The sequence below is a fragment of the Mytilus trossulus genome, chromosome 7 (genome assembly GCF_036588685.1).
Source record: "Mytilus trossulus isolate FHL-02 chromosome 7, PNRI_Mtr1.1.1.hap1, whole genome shotgun sequence".
NCBI classification, from domain to species: Eukaryota; Metazoa; Mollusca; class Bivalvia; order Mytilida; family Mytilidae; genus Mytilus; species Mytilus trossulus.
In genome coordinates, this window is record NC_086379.1 from 67,283,768 (window position 1) to 67,298,944 (window position 15,177).

The 15,177-nt window shown below is 32.9% G+C and overlaps 1 long non-coding RNA gene across 1 annotated transcript; it reads left to right on the forward strand.

The window, feature by feature from the left end:
* The first annotated feature begins 7,012 nt into the window (after nt 1-7,012).
* On the forward strand, nt 7,013-10,202 carry LOC134727228 (uncharacterized). Its single transcript, XR_010108741.1, has 3 exons — nt 7,013-7,048; nt 8,967-9,112; nt 9,929-10,202. It is a non-coding gene; the product is annotated as an uncharacterized LOC134727228 (long non-coding RNA).
* Nucleotides 10,203-15,177: the final 4,975 nt, after the last annotated feature.

A 15,177-nucleotide genomic window follows, 5' to 3' on the forward strand; every position in this document is an offset into this window, starting at 1 on the left:
TTTTTTATAGATGCCTCATATTATGAACTTTCTGTCAGTCACATGTCCGATGTCCTTGACCTTATTTTCATGGTTCAGTGACTACTTGAAAAAAAAGTTCAATTTTTTTTTTGTAATGTTAAATTCTCTTTTATTATAAGTAATAGGATAACTATATTTGGTATGTGCATACCTTACAAGGTCCTCATGCCGGTCGGACAGTTTTCACTTGACCTCGACCTCATTTCATGGATCTGTAAGTTTGATGGTCAAGTCCATATCTCAGATACTATAAGCAATAGGTCTAGTATAGAAGTACTGTTAGGTGTACATGTCCAACTGGTAGGTGTCATCTGACCTTGACCTCATTTTCATGGTTCAGTGGTTATAGTTAAGCTTTATGTTTTGATCTGTTTTTATACGACCGCAAAATTTGAAAAAATTTTCGTCGTATATTGCTATCACGTTGCCGTCGCCGTCCGAATAGTTTAAGTTTTCCCACTCTAACTAGTAAAAGTGAATAGAAATCTATGAAATTATAACACTAGGTTTATGACCACAAAAGGAAGGCTGGGATTGATTTTGGGAGTTTTGGTCCCAATATTTTAGGAATAAGGGGCCAAAAAGGGCCCAAATAAGCATTATTCTTGGTTTTTGCACAATAACTTTAGTATAAGTGAATAGAAATCAATGAAATTTAAACACAAGGTTTATGAACACAAAAGGAAGGTTGGGACTGATTTTGGGAGTTTTGGTCCCAACGTTTTAGGAATTGGGGGCCAAAAAGGGCCCAAATAAGCATTTTCTTGGTTTTCGCACTAAAACTTTAGTTTAAGTAAATAGAAATCTATGAAATTTTGACACAAGGTTTATGACCACAAAAGAAAGGTTGGGATTGATTTTGGGAGTTTTGGTTCCAACAGTTTAGGAATAAGGGGCCAAAAAGGGACCCAAATAAGCATTTTTCTTGGTTTTCGCACCATAACTTTAGTATAAGTAAATAGAAATCTATGAAATTTAAACACAAGGTTTATGACCATTAAAGGAAGGTTGGTATTGATTTTGGGAGATTTGGTACCAACAGTTTAGGAATAAAGGGCCCAAAGGGTCAAAAATTAAACTTTGTTTGATTTCATCAAAAATTGAATAATTGGGGTTCTTTGATATGCCAAATCTAACTGTGTATGTAGATTCTTAATTTTTGGTCCCGTTTTCAAATTGTTCTACATTAAGGTCCAAACGGTCCAAAATTCAACTTAGTTTGATTTTAATAAAAATTGAATCCTTGGGTTTCTTTGATATGCTGAATCTAAAAATGTACTTAGATTTTTTTTTAATTTGCCCAGTTTTCAAGTTGGTCCAAATCGGGGTCCAAAATTAAACTTTGTTTGATTTCATCAAAAATTGAATAATTGGGGTTCTTTGATATGCCAAATCTAACTGTGTATGTAGATTCTTAATTTTTGGTCCTGTTTTAAAATTGGTCTACTTAAAAGTCCAAAGGGTCCAAAATTAAACTAAGTTTGATTTTAACAAAAATTGAATTCTTGGGCCACTTTGATATGCTGAACCTAAACATGTACTTAGATTTTTGATTATGGGACCAGTTTTAAAGTTGGTCCGAATCAGGATCCAAAATTATTATATTAAGTTTTGTGCAATAGCAAGAAATTTTCAATTGCACAGTATTCAGCAATAGCAATAAATCTTCAATTGCACAGTATTGTGCAATAGCAAATATTTTCAATTGCACAGTATTGCACAATAGCAAGAAATATCTAATTGCACAATATTGTGCAATAGCAAGAAATTTATTTTCAATTGGATTTCAATTGGAGTTATCTTTCTTTGTCCAGAATAGTAGTTGAATCAACTTAAATCATTGTCTTATACAATATACAATGTATATTCACTTTAACTACCAACTGGTAGATTAAAACAATCTTTACCATTCAGTGATAACAAGCACTTTTTTTACATTTTAATATTTTATAATGTATTTAAATGAGTAGTGATTGTTGCAAACTTCATTAGAAATTTGAACTGAGATCAGTTTTGAAATAAGGGAAAGGGGATGTGAAAAAAAAATTGGGGGTCAATTTTTTTCATTTCAGATTTCATATATAAAAAGAAAACTTCTTCAAACATTTTTTTGAGAGGATTAATATTCAACAGCATAGTGAATTGCTCAAAGGCAATTTTTTTTTAAGTTCATTAGACCACATTCATTCTGTGTCAGAAACCTATGCTGTGTCAACTATTTAATCATAATCCAAATTTAGAGCTGAATCCAGCTTGAATGTTGTGTCCATACTTGCCCCAACCGTTCAGGGTTCAACCTCTGCGGTCGTATAAAGCTGCGCCCTGCGGAGCATCTGGTTAAGTTTTGGTCTATTTTTCTAATATTATATGCAATAGGTCAATTATATTTGGTGTATGGAAAAATTATATGATCTACATGTCAGTCGTGCACGTTTTATTTGACCTTGAACACGTTTTCATGGTTTATTGCTATGTGATAAGTATTTGTGTTTTGGTCTTTTTTTAATTTATAAGAAAAAGGTCAACTATATTTGTTGTATTGAAGAATTGTTAGTTGTACATGTCTGTCTGGCATGGTTCATCTGACCTTGACCTCATTTTCATGGTTCGTTGATCATCATCAATGTTTAGTTTTCTTTGTTAATGTTGGGTGTATGTGACAGTTGTAATAAAGCTTTATATTTAGGACTATCAACATAATATCAATGATTAGTGAAGAAAGAGAGACATTTCAGCGTGTGCACTCTTGTCCATAGTTTAGCCCCTGTTTTTAAATTAGTCCATATTAAGGTTTGAAGGATAAAAAAATTATACTTAGTTTGATTTCAACTAAAATTACATTTTTTGTGTTTCTTATATGCTGAATCTAACCATGAAGGTCAAGATTGGATATCAGATCATACTAGGTTAATTAAATTTCCCATTTCAATTTTTGAAGATCTTTGACCACATTTATTGTGTTAGAAACCAATTTTATGTCGAAATTTGATCAAAAGCCAAATTCAGACCATATCGAGCTTGAGTAGTGTGTCCAAAATTGACCCAACTGTTCAGGGTTCAATCTCGGTGGTTTTATCAGGTTGTGTTGGGCGAAGGTATTATGTTTACATGGATAGGATATCAATTAACAGGCTTTATAAAGAACATCACTGTAAACTGCCAGGATGTGGTTGTGAGATTTCCACAGATGCAGCTAAACTTCCGAACCAAATCTCGATGATATAATAATTAGGGACAGGTTTTAATTAAATTGTGGTGATGAAATACCTGACTTAATGATGATTTGCCAGTTCTACATAAATTATTTTTATTGAAATGTAAAATGTTACTACAGACACCAGTCTGGAAAACAAGTTATAAAATAAGCACCACATTTAGGGGCCACCACTGTCAAGAAAACGGGATCTCTCTGAAAAGTTCTACATAAATTATTTTTATTGAAATCTAAAATTTTACTACAGACACGTCTGGAAAACAAGTTATAAAATGAGCACTACATTTCGGGGCCACCATTGTCAAGAAAAAAGGGATATCTCTGAAATCGTACTACAAGATTCCAAAGAAAATGCTGGGTTCAGGGTTATCGCGCCAAGAGGGGTTTCAAAAAGGTACGGGGTGAGGGGGGATTTTTTTCTCAAAAAATTTCAAATTTCGAAGTTTTGAAAAGTTTCAAGAAGAAATCTTCAATTGCGTAATAAATTGGTAAGATCTTTGACCATTTTTATTTTGTGTCGGATACCTATATTATGTCAAAATATGACTAGATCAAGCTTGAATATTATTTTGTGTCCAAATTTGCCCCAACTGTTTTTGGGTTTGACCTCTGCGGATACGACCGCCTGCGCTTACCCCTAGGCGCTAAGCGAAGCATTTTATTCATTATAATTAAGTAGCACTTCTGTTTGATATAATTGTACGACAGTGAAGTGTAAAATCATAACTTTACATTAAAATCTGGAACTAACAAAGGACTTCATCCCGATTTTTCATATGGTTTATTCGGCGTTTTGCATTTGCACCGATTTTTCTTTCATTTGCGCCAAATCTTTTACAGGTAAATTACAGATGAAAAGATACAAGAAGATGTGGTATGAGAGCCAATGAGACAACTCTCTATCCCAGTCATGTTATATTTCATTTATCATTTATCAACCTCTTCCGTTAGCCAGTTGTACAAATGTTATGAATTGTCAATCATAACATGTATATAACTGTTTTCCTCTGCTCACCACGGGGAGGTGGAAGTAGGGTTTCGAGCAGGATAAATCAATAAAAACGCTATATATATACTTAAAAATCAAGAAGTCAAAACCTAAGATAAAAGCACTCTGTTAATGCTAAAATGAAGAATTATGAATCTATTTACAGCATTCAAATCCATAAAAACGGAATACATTTACTTAATTTTATCATCGGTATAAGGACATCATTCGTAAATATAGCTCAACATGCAGACTTCTTATACGTTTAGGTATTTCACATCCAATTTTTTATGGAAATATTCTTTATAAAGCACAAAATTGTCAGTATTCACCGCAGAAACTAACAAAACCTTTAAATAGACTTATTAAGAAGGGATATAGTTACGATACTGTTGTCAGGTCATTAAAGATTGCATATGTTGGCGTTAATATTGATTCACTTATAGGGTCTTTGTATCGGAACTAAACACATTTATTCAAATACCAGTTGTTGGCATGACACGGGTTATGTTCTTCTCATATATTTATATGTTATGATGGTATGATACTAAACCCCTAACGGGAAGGATTGTGCCTAATATTCATATGATGAAATCATAATCTTTCAATCAGTTTAATTGAAGTCTGGAGCTGGCATGTCAGTTAACTGCTAGTAGTCTGTTGTTATTTATGTATAATTGTCATTTTGTTTATTTTCCTTGGTTACATATTCTGATATCAGACTCGGACTTCTCTTGAATTAAATTTTAAATGTACGTATTGTTATGCGTTTACTTTTCTACATTGGCTAGAGTTATAGGGGGAGGGTTGAGATCTCACAAACATGTTTAACCCCGCCGCATTTTTGCACCTGTCCCAAGTCAGGAGCCTCTGGTCTTTGTTAGTCTTGTATAATTATTTTAATTTTAGTTTCCTGTGTACAATTTGGAAATTAGTATGGCGTTCATTATCACTGAACTAGTATATATTTGTTTAGGGGCTAGCTGAAGGACGACTCCGGGTGCGGGAATTTCTCGTTACATTGAAGACCTGTTGGCGACCTTCTGCTGTTGTTTTTTCTATGGTCGGGTTGTCTCTTTGATACATTCGGAATTTCCCCATTTCCATTCTCAATTTTAAATCATAAATATGTTCTTTTCGAGTGTTTATAGGCAACACATCTAATATATATCCTTATCTTGTCATTTCGTCTCTTCTATATATGGCATAATTGTCGATAATGAGGTCCATCTTTTCTTTGTCTGGCTTACGTACCGATGCGGGCATTTCCAGAGTTCACATTTTAACATACGCAACTGCCTGGATTTTGCATATATATGTACTGCTGCTGAGTTCACACGTTATTCGAATTCGATTCGCATTAACTAATTCGAATTAGTTTAATTCGCATTTGAAACGTTTTACGTGTATTTGGTTTTGATGTTATATTTGTTATTCTCGTGGAATTTTGTCTGATGCTTGGTCCGTTTCTGTGTGTGTTACATTTCAGTGTTCTCCTCTTATATTTAATGCGTTTCCCTCGGTTTTAGTTTGTTATTCCGATTTAGTTTTTTGTCCATGTATTTATGAGTTTTGAACAGCGGTATACTACTGTTGCCTTTGTTTACGTCCTAACGTCAATTCTAATTCGAATTGCAATGCGCGTCAAATTCACTTTACTGTCCAAACGACGTTAACTTTTAATTCGTATTAACAAAACCATGTTTCTAATGCGAATTGGATACTTCGCACATGAGCCAATTCGAATCAATTCGAATTAAAAATTCAATTCGCATTCGACTCGAATTCAATTCGAACTAAATGTAAGTGTGAACGAGGCATGAGTCTGAAGGATAAGAATGTTAGACATTTTGTCAAATGTGAAACAGTCATCGATTTCATTTGGGGGAAGGAATCCCAACATTTATACATGAAAAATAGTAATCATTTAACAGCGGACAAAGTTAGAATCTATATTACTAAATTAAGCCGCAATACCAGTATGATGGACAGCTGCTATGAATCGATTTTCAAACAATAGACTATTTTCACACTCAAATTTATTTGGATATTCCCAATTTTATTGTAAAAAGAATTGGAATAATCTCAGTTTTAGGTATGTGTACATGTATATTTGAATACAGGAAATGTATGAAGAATGAAGATAAAAATTTTTTTGATACAAATTTATAGTTATTTATAGTATGGACACATGAATGGACTGGTATTTGACGTCCAGTGGCAAATATTAAATGCATTATATTAAAGCAGGGGTTCGAGAAGCCGGATAAATCAATACAAAAGCTATGTATTTACATACTTTAAAATCAAGAAGTAAAAACCTAAGATAAAAGCACTTTGGTAATGCTAAAATGAAGAATTATGAATCTATTTACAGCATTCAAATCCATTAAAACGGAATACGATTTCACCATGATTCGTCTCAAACTAAAACCATGTTCCAAAAAACAACGTATATTGGATTTGTAGAAACCGTAAAATTCAAATAAAAATTTATGAATTGTATGCAATTCTGTAAAATTCAAATAAACTGAGTTTTCAAGTTTTATTTTATTTCATATTACTAGCCATAGCGTAAATTACAGTGAATTAATGTAACAATAACGCAATGTAACCATAGACTCAATAATTATTGTTACATACGTAATTAATCGGATTCCTACCTAGTCTGTTTCCCGGCCGTTATTGAAATTCTTGACAATACCGTCCGGTATGGGCTAATTTTACTATTTGAAATGAACGATCTCGAGCATGCGCAGTTCCGCATTCTTGTTCCTCTTTGCCGCTTCGAAGATGGTAGTGGGTAACAGAAAGCCACGATACAGGTGAGTGGAGTAATTTCAAGTTGCCCAAATTGAAAGTAAGATAGCCAAAACTCACCCGATTCGTGTGGTATAATTTTTTTTAACAACTATTTATCGCCCACTAATGGGCAAGCTTTTGAAGTGGCCGCTAGGTCCTTCTTTTTGTGTCAAACTCGCAACTTCAGCCCAAAAAATTGTTAAAAACAACTTTGCAAGCTTTCTAAGTAAAACATAAACATGCTGCTCGTTTTTTTGTAGGCATTGACGTAAAAAATCAGTAATTTCCTCTATTTTCACAAAGAAAGATTTGTACAAGTTGTGTTTTTATGATGTGAAACCTGTGGCAGGGGGCTCAGAAAGGCGTACACAGAAGCACTTTGAGAAGCAGTGATCACTGGTGATCCTCAAAACATGTCTACAACTCAAAGACATGGGTTTATAGTAAAGGTTCTCAGGCTGTCTGTATCCGATAACACTTGTTGTTAGTAAAAATAATTATAAGGTATTGAAAGGCTTTTATATTTTTTTTTTGCTTTGAAGCCTTTCAGCAATGTATCACAAACTTTGTGTAACCCTCAAAATGTCCGACAATAAATCATTCTGTCATACAAACCCTAAAACAGTGGGGCACATATTAATGCTTTCAGCACAGCCACCAGAAATTTCCACATTTTTCCTTAAGAGCCTCAAAAATTATTTTACTAAATTTGTATCTATTTTTAATTTACATGTACCAAACTCAGACATTGGGCTTGTGACTCAAGGCAGACTTTTGCAAGGCAAAATATGTATACCCTTCGAACATGTACATTCATGGTTTGTAATTGTTTACATTTTTCTGTCAGTTAAATTTTGGCCTTTTTAATTCAATGTAATTTATCTTTGTTAAAACAACATGTGGTATGACAGCCAATGAGACATATCTCATTAAAGTGTACAATCATAGGCGGTTCCCGGGGGGCGGTCCTGTGGGGCCCCACTTTTGTGAGAAAAAAATTGTTGATTAAATAGGGAGTCACTGAAGCATGACTGGAGTGGGAACCCCCTTTAGTTCAGTCAGTGCCCTCCCCCCCCCCCCCCCCCCATTATGAAAAGTTCTGGATCCGCCACTGACAATAATACATGTATATATACAGAAATAGACCTCAACTTTCACATTAATATGATTTAAAACATACATGTAGAAAATATCATGCATTTAAAGCTTGTCAAAATCAGAGGTGGAGTTGCAGGGTTTATTCAGGTGGCCGGGCCATTCCTTATTTCCTTATGCTTGGAAAAATATAGGGAATCACTGAAGCATGACTTGAACAGCTGCTCTTGGGCAGTCAGTGAAAATCATATAAAACGAACACTGAAACAGTATTTAGAAAAACTGTCAGTGTCTGTTTACATGTAGATGTGCACATTGGTTTTCAACCCTAAAAATTAGTTGAAAAGGCTCAACTCATCAGATGATCATCATGTATGTTTCAGTAATATTCATACATTATGTACATTGTTCTTGCAAACGTTTAATTTTTTTTAGTGGGCTTGCATATGTAGTGTATCAAGAAAATTTCATCTTTTCACTGCTTGACTCACCATGTAAAAAAAAAATCTGTAGTGAGAATCCTGATAATGGTGACTTACTTGGTCATCCTCCTCTAACAATGTATATTGTCACAAGTGTTTTAATCTTATAGTACTAACTATATTGTTTAAGCTTGAACATCCTTTTAAATCATTTGAATATCTGTAGTTATCATTGTTTATATAATAGAGTATGAAAATTCAGGTCAACAAATCTCATTAGGGAATTTGAAAGAAAGCAGGTCTTGAATTTTTTTTTATATTCCATAGATCTAAAACTTGCTTTGATTAAAAGACTATTTATTGACCTCACTTTGAATTTTTGTTATCTGAATTTTTGAAATCAATGTTTATAATTGTCTTTCAGAAATGGTCTACCAGTGTTTGACAGGAGAGGGCCTAGGTACAGTAGGACTAGCTTTCTAACTTGTATGTCAGAGGGATGACCCTAGTAAAAAGGTCTGACATTCCATACCTGATAATGAAAGAAAACACCAGAAACTATTTACTGAGGTGATTTTAAATGAACTAAATGGGATTTCATATATGAACATAATTAGTCCCTGGTTCATAAATATTGTACAGTATATTTAAAGTACAATAAGATTAAATCACTTAGTCTAGTGTTTTATTTATACTACTAGTACTTTGAAAATTGGTGATTATTAAAGAAAGACAACTCTTACTTTCAACATTTCTGGACAAAATGTTACTTGAATCAGTGATTTAAGATCACCCATTTCAGTCTAACTGATATATACAAGTATGTACAAGTATTTATATACATGTTTAAACTTGTAAGGTTAAAAAAAATAAGCTAGTTTTCGACTTTACCTGTATAAGAATGATTTGTTTGTGGATCGAATCAGTCAATCTAATGATTTTACCTTTATTTCACTTTCAATGTTGACATTCTTTTCTAATAACTGATTTATAGCCTAACACACATCAACTATTCATAATCCATTTCTAGCTAAGGGTTTAATTGAAGATCACATGAAAGGGATTCAATGAGGTTGAATTATTCACTTGCAAGTGTCTTAATTCATCATCAGTGTTTCTTAGCTTAATCACAAGTCAGAGATATGAAATTTTACTGCTGCCAAATGATAAATCACAAGTCAGCATTTTTTTAATTGCTGCATTAAAAATATCAGAAAATACCATGACATATAACAAGAGATATATACAAAATGTATAAAAATTAGAAGGGGATTTTTTTCCATGCCACATTAATGGACATGATGTATGCATATTTTTTGTTTTACATACATTGTACATCACCATTTATTATATACATGTACAATACTATGTACTTTTTTCTTTCAGGAACAATGATAAACAAGTGAACTGATGGTTTAAAACTACCAAAATGTGAAGTAATGAACAAAAGAGTAACGTGAAGTCAGACAATACAACCTGAGGTGTCAGAATTTGTGCAAAATTTTGTTATTTGCAGATATATGGATGGATTTTGTCAAAATATGACCTGAAACACTGGGATAAAATTATGTTATTTTTTTCGTAGAAAAGATCCAGTTGTGTTCCATAAATGTATTTCTAAAAAATAATGAGTTTAAGAATTAAAATCTATATTTGTTTACTGAGTTTATTGCTGGCCAAAACGAGGTTATTGTCTCTACTTTTCTACCACTTATTATTTCATAAATTGATTGTATATCTTCTATAATGTTTATGTGACAGAAAATATGGATTGATAGTGCCCTGTTGTTGACATTAGTCCAATATAGTAGTCTCTTGTTTGTTTGGGCAAAAGTAGAATGTATTTTAAGAATTAAGCAATTTATACAAACGGTATTGTTTCAATTGGGTTTAATTCAAAGTCTTGAAATTGTGTGGTACTTTTGTTTGCTGAATCAAACTATATTGCTATTTTGGATTTTTGGGTCCCGCTTTTACATTGGTCAACATTGAGGTCTTAAGGGTCCAAAATAAAAAAAACTTTGTTTTAATTCATTAAAAAAAATATTATTTAGTCTCTTTGATTAGCCAAAACTAACAGTGTACACACTATTTCTAATTCTTATGCCCCACCTACGATAGTAGAGGGGACTTATGTTTTCTGGTCTGTGCGTTCATTCGTTTGTTCGTCTGTCCAGTTTCAGGTTAAAGTTTTTGGTCGAGGTAGTTTTTTATGAAGTTGAAGTCCAATCAACCTGAAACTTAGTATATATGTTCCATATGATATGATCTTTCTAATTTTAATGTCAAATTAGAGTTCTGACCCCAATTTCAGGTCCCCTGAACATAGAAAATGATAGTGCGAGTGGGGCATCCATGTACTGGGGACACATTCTTGTTTAGTCCTTTTAAATTTGGTCCATATTGAGCTAATTTTAATTTTGTTTGATTACTACAAATATTGAATTTGTTAGTTCGGTTGATATGCTGGATATAACTGTGTTTTCAGAATTTTCATTTTGTGTCTAATTTTTAAAATTGGTCCATTTTAAGGTTCAAAAGGTCCAAAATGAAACTGTTTGAGTCCTTTTGGAATTTCGTCCACATTGAATGTAAAAAAGATGATGTGGTATAATTGCAGATGAGACAACTCTCCACAAGAGAAATCACAGAAATCAACAACTATTGGTTACTGTACAGCCTTCAACAATGAATAATGCCCATACTGCATTGTCAGTTATAAAAGGCCCCGAAATGACAAAGGTCATTTAGGTCCAAAATATAGTTTTGTTTGGTTTCAACATAAAATGAATTTTGTTAGTTTCTTTGATACGCTGGATCTAACAGTGTACCTGGAATTTTGATTTTTGGCCTATCATGGTTTTCAAATTGGCTCATATTAAGGTCGAAGGGTAAAAAAATAGTTAAAAAAATATATGTTTTGTTGGTGGTTTAAAATGCTGAATCTACCCAAACATTTAGATTTTGGATACTGGACCCTAATGCAAATAGGTATATGTTTAATTTAAATTTTTATACGACCGCAAAAATTGAAAAAATTTTGGTTGTATATTGGTATCGCGTTGGCGTCGTTGTTGTTCGTCGTCGGAAGACATTTGGTTTTCGCAATCTAACTAGTAAAAATCTATGAAATTTAAACACAAAAAAAGGGCCCAAATAAGCATTTTCTTGGTTTTCGCACTATAACTTTAGTTTAAGGAAATAGAAATCTATGAAATTTTGACACAAGGTTTATGACAACAAAAGTAAGGTTGGGATTGATTTTGGGAGTTTTGGTTCCAACAGTTTAGGAATTAGGGGCCAAAAAAGGGCCCAAATAAGCATTATTCTTGGTTTTCGAACAATAACTTTAGTAGAAGTGAATAGAAGTCAATGAAATTTAAAGACAAGGTTTATGAACACAAAAGGAAGGTTGGGATTGATTTTGGGAGTTCAGATCCCAACAGTTTAGGAATTAGGGGCCAAAAAGGGGCCCAAATAAGCATTTTTCTAGGTTTTCGCACCATAACTTTACTATAAGTAAATAGAAATCTATGAAATTTAAACATAAGGTTTATGACCACAAAAGGAATGTTGGGATTGATTCTGGGAGTTTTGGTCCCAACAGTTGAGGAATAAAGGGTCCAAAATTAAACTTTGTATGATTTCATCAAAAATTGAATAATTGGGGTTCTTTGATATGCCGAATCTAACTGTGTATGTAGATTCTTATTGTTTGGTCCCGTTTTCAAATTGGTCTACATTAAGGTCCAAAGGGTCCAAAATTAAACTTAGTTTGATTTTACCAAAAATTGAATGCTAGGGGTTCTTTGATATGCTGAATCTAAAATTGTACTTAGATTTTTGATTAATGGCCCAGTTTTCAAGTTGGTCCAAATTGGGGTTCTTTGATATGCCAAATCTAACTGTATGTAGATTCTTAATTTTTGGTCCTGTTATCAAATTGGTCTACATTAAAGTCCAAAGGGTCCAAAATTAAACTTAGTTTAATTTTAACAAAAATTGAATGCTGAATCTAAAATTGTACATAGATTTTTGATTATTGGCCCAGTTTTCAAGTTGGTCCAAATTGGGGTCCAAAATTAAATTTTGTTTGATTTCATCAAAAATTGAATAATTGGGGTTCTTTGATATGCCAAATCTAACTGTATGTAGATTCTTAATTTTTGGTCCCGTTATCAAATTGGTCTACATTAAAGTTCAAAGTGTCCAAAATTAAACTAAGATTGATTTTAACAAAAATTGAATTCTTAGGGTTCTTTGATAAGCTGAATCTAAACATGTACTTAGATTTTTGATTATGGACCCAGTTTTCAAGTTGGTCCAAATCAGGATCCAAAATTATTATATTAAGTATTGTGCAATACCAAGAAATTTTCAATTGCACAGTATTCAGCAATAGCAAGAAATCTTCAATTTTACAGTATTGTGCAATAGCAAGAAATTTTCAATTGCACAGTAATGCGCAATAGCAAGAAATCTTCAATTGACAGTATTGTGCAATAGCAAGCAATATCTAATTGCACAATATTGCGCAATAGCAAGAAATTTTCAATTGCACAGTTTTTATGAAATATTCTTTGAAAATTAGAGTTATCTTTCTTTGTCCAGAATAGTAATTGAATCAGCTTAAATCATTGTTTTATACAATTTACAATGCATATTCACTTTTACTACCAACTTATAAATTAAGACAATCTTTATCTTTCAGATGATATGCAAAAACGATCACATGAAAACTCATTGACAAATCTTGTGTACTAAGGGTAAGGGGTACTCTAAGGGTAAATACAATGCATATCATCTGAAAGATAAACTTTTCATGAATCGAATGGTGTATGGAACAAACAATTTTAGACTGAATTGACAGAGAAATAAGGGTTTTGAGCGGAGAGGTGAAAAAAGTAGTTGAGTACCTTCTCGTAAATATACGTTGATAGTGGGTCTTCCAATGGATAGAAACAAGTGCCTGTGAATATAAGGCTGGGATTGAGTTTAAAGCTAATTGCTCAAAACATACAGGAATCCAGGATCAGAGACCGGCATTTTTTGTAGTTTCCAGACAGTAACTTGTGTTTAAGAATATCTATCTAAAATTGTACTACATGTACAAAGAGAAGGCTGGGATTTAGTTTGAGGGTAATTGTTCTAAGACGGGTATTATATATAGTATTTTATTTCCTGTATTAAGATATAGCTTCACCTTTATATCTTTTCAACTAGTTAAGATGGCCACAGAAAAGACATTAAGAGTCAAGATAATTTGTTTATGCCCGTTTACGGAACATATTGTGGTATTCAGTTGACTGTCTGTCCGTCCGTCGTCAACATGTTGGACTTTAACTTTTAAAACCCATTTACCAATTTTCATAAAACTTTGTTTTATATCTATTGACGTGAGCTCCCTTTTGTTTTATTTGATAAATATATTTTACGTTTCCAAGTTGAGGTTTTTTTCATTAAAAAGAAGGCTTTCACCAACTTGCGAGATTTTGGTGAATTGTTTATATCTATTTACAAGAGCTCCCTTTTGATTTTTATAAATTTTAGGTTTCACGTTTCTGAGTTACAGAGTCATATATTTGTCAGAAAAAGGGATTTTTCTAGATTCGGACAAAAACTAAAAAATGCTTTCAGCAGTTCTCATGAAACTTTGTAGTCCGAGATTACTCTCCACGGCCCAAGCTTGTCTGGCAAAACAACAGTTGGACATCATCGGAATAATCTCGGACTAGAAACTTTGGTGAATAGTTTATATCTGTTGATGTTTATAATTTAATAAATTTTAGATTTTACATTTCTGAGTTGTGGGGTTTTATTCACTTAAAAAAAGGTGGGATTTTGCAGTTTTCGGACAATAACTAAACAATGCGTCAGAAAATGTTATGAAATTTTGGTGAATTATTTATATCTATTAATGTAATCTCCTGTTTGATTTTTATAAATTTCAAATTAAATTTATTCTGTGAAAATGTGACGGTCGTACCATGCGCTCATGTCATTACTGTAAATGTTTATTGATTTATAGCATACAAAAAAATAAAGCACTGTAAACAAAATTGGAAGTTGAAAGAATGGCATGTACTTTATAATTGTCCAGATGGGATGCTTCAAAACAAGAATAGGCTTCATATTTTAAAAATTTTTGGGGGGGGGGGAAACCTACAATACACCAGTTGAAAGGAGGGCATAAATTTTTTACTTATCTTAATACTTGTAACAGAAATGATGGTCTATTTTGACATTTCCCTTCAGTAAAAATATTAATAAAAAAAAAATCCCTAAAAGGCCAGCTGAAGGACACCTACGGGTGCGCTACATTGAAGACCCATTGGTTGCCTTCGGCTGTTTTTTGCTCTATGGTCGGGTGGTTGTCGCTTTGACATATTCACCATTTCCTTTCTCAATTTTATTAATCAAATCAGTCATGGTCAGTGCATAATTATAGCAAAACTGTTTTTATGTTTACCGGACAGGGATAGATAAAAGTAGGGATGTGGGATTAAACAAAGTGGAAAAAGGAGGGGGGGGGGGGGCTTGGAATGTGTAATTCAAGAAATGAAAGCTTAAAGGGAGAGATTTTCAAAATAACAGCGATTTAGCACCCCCCCCCCCCCCCACACTCATGTATATCA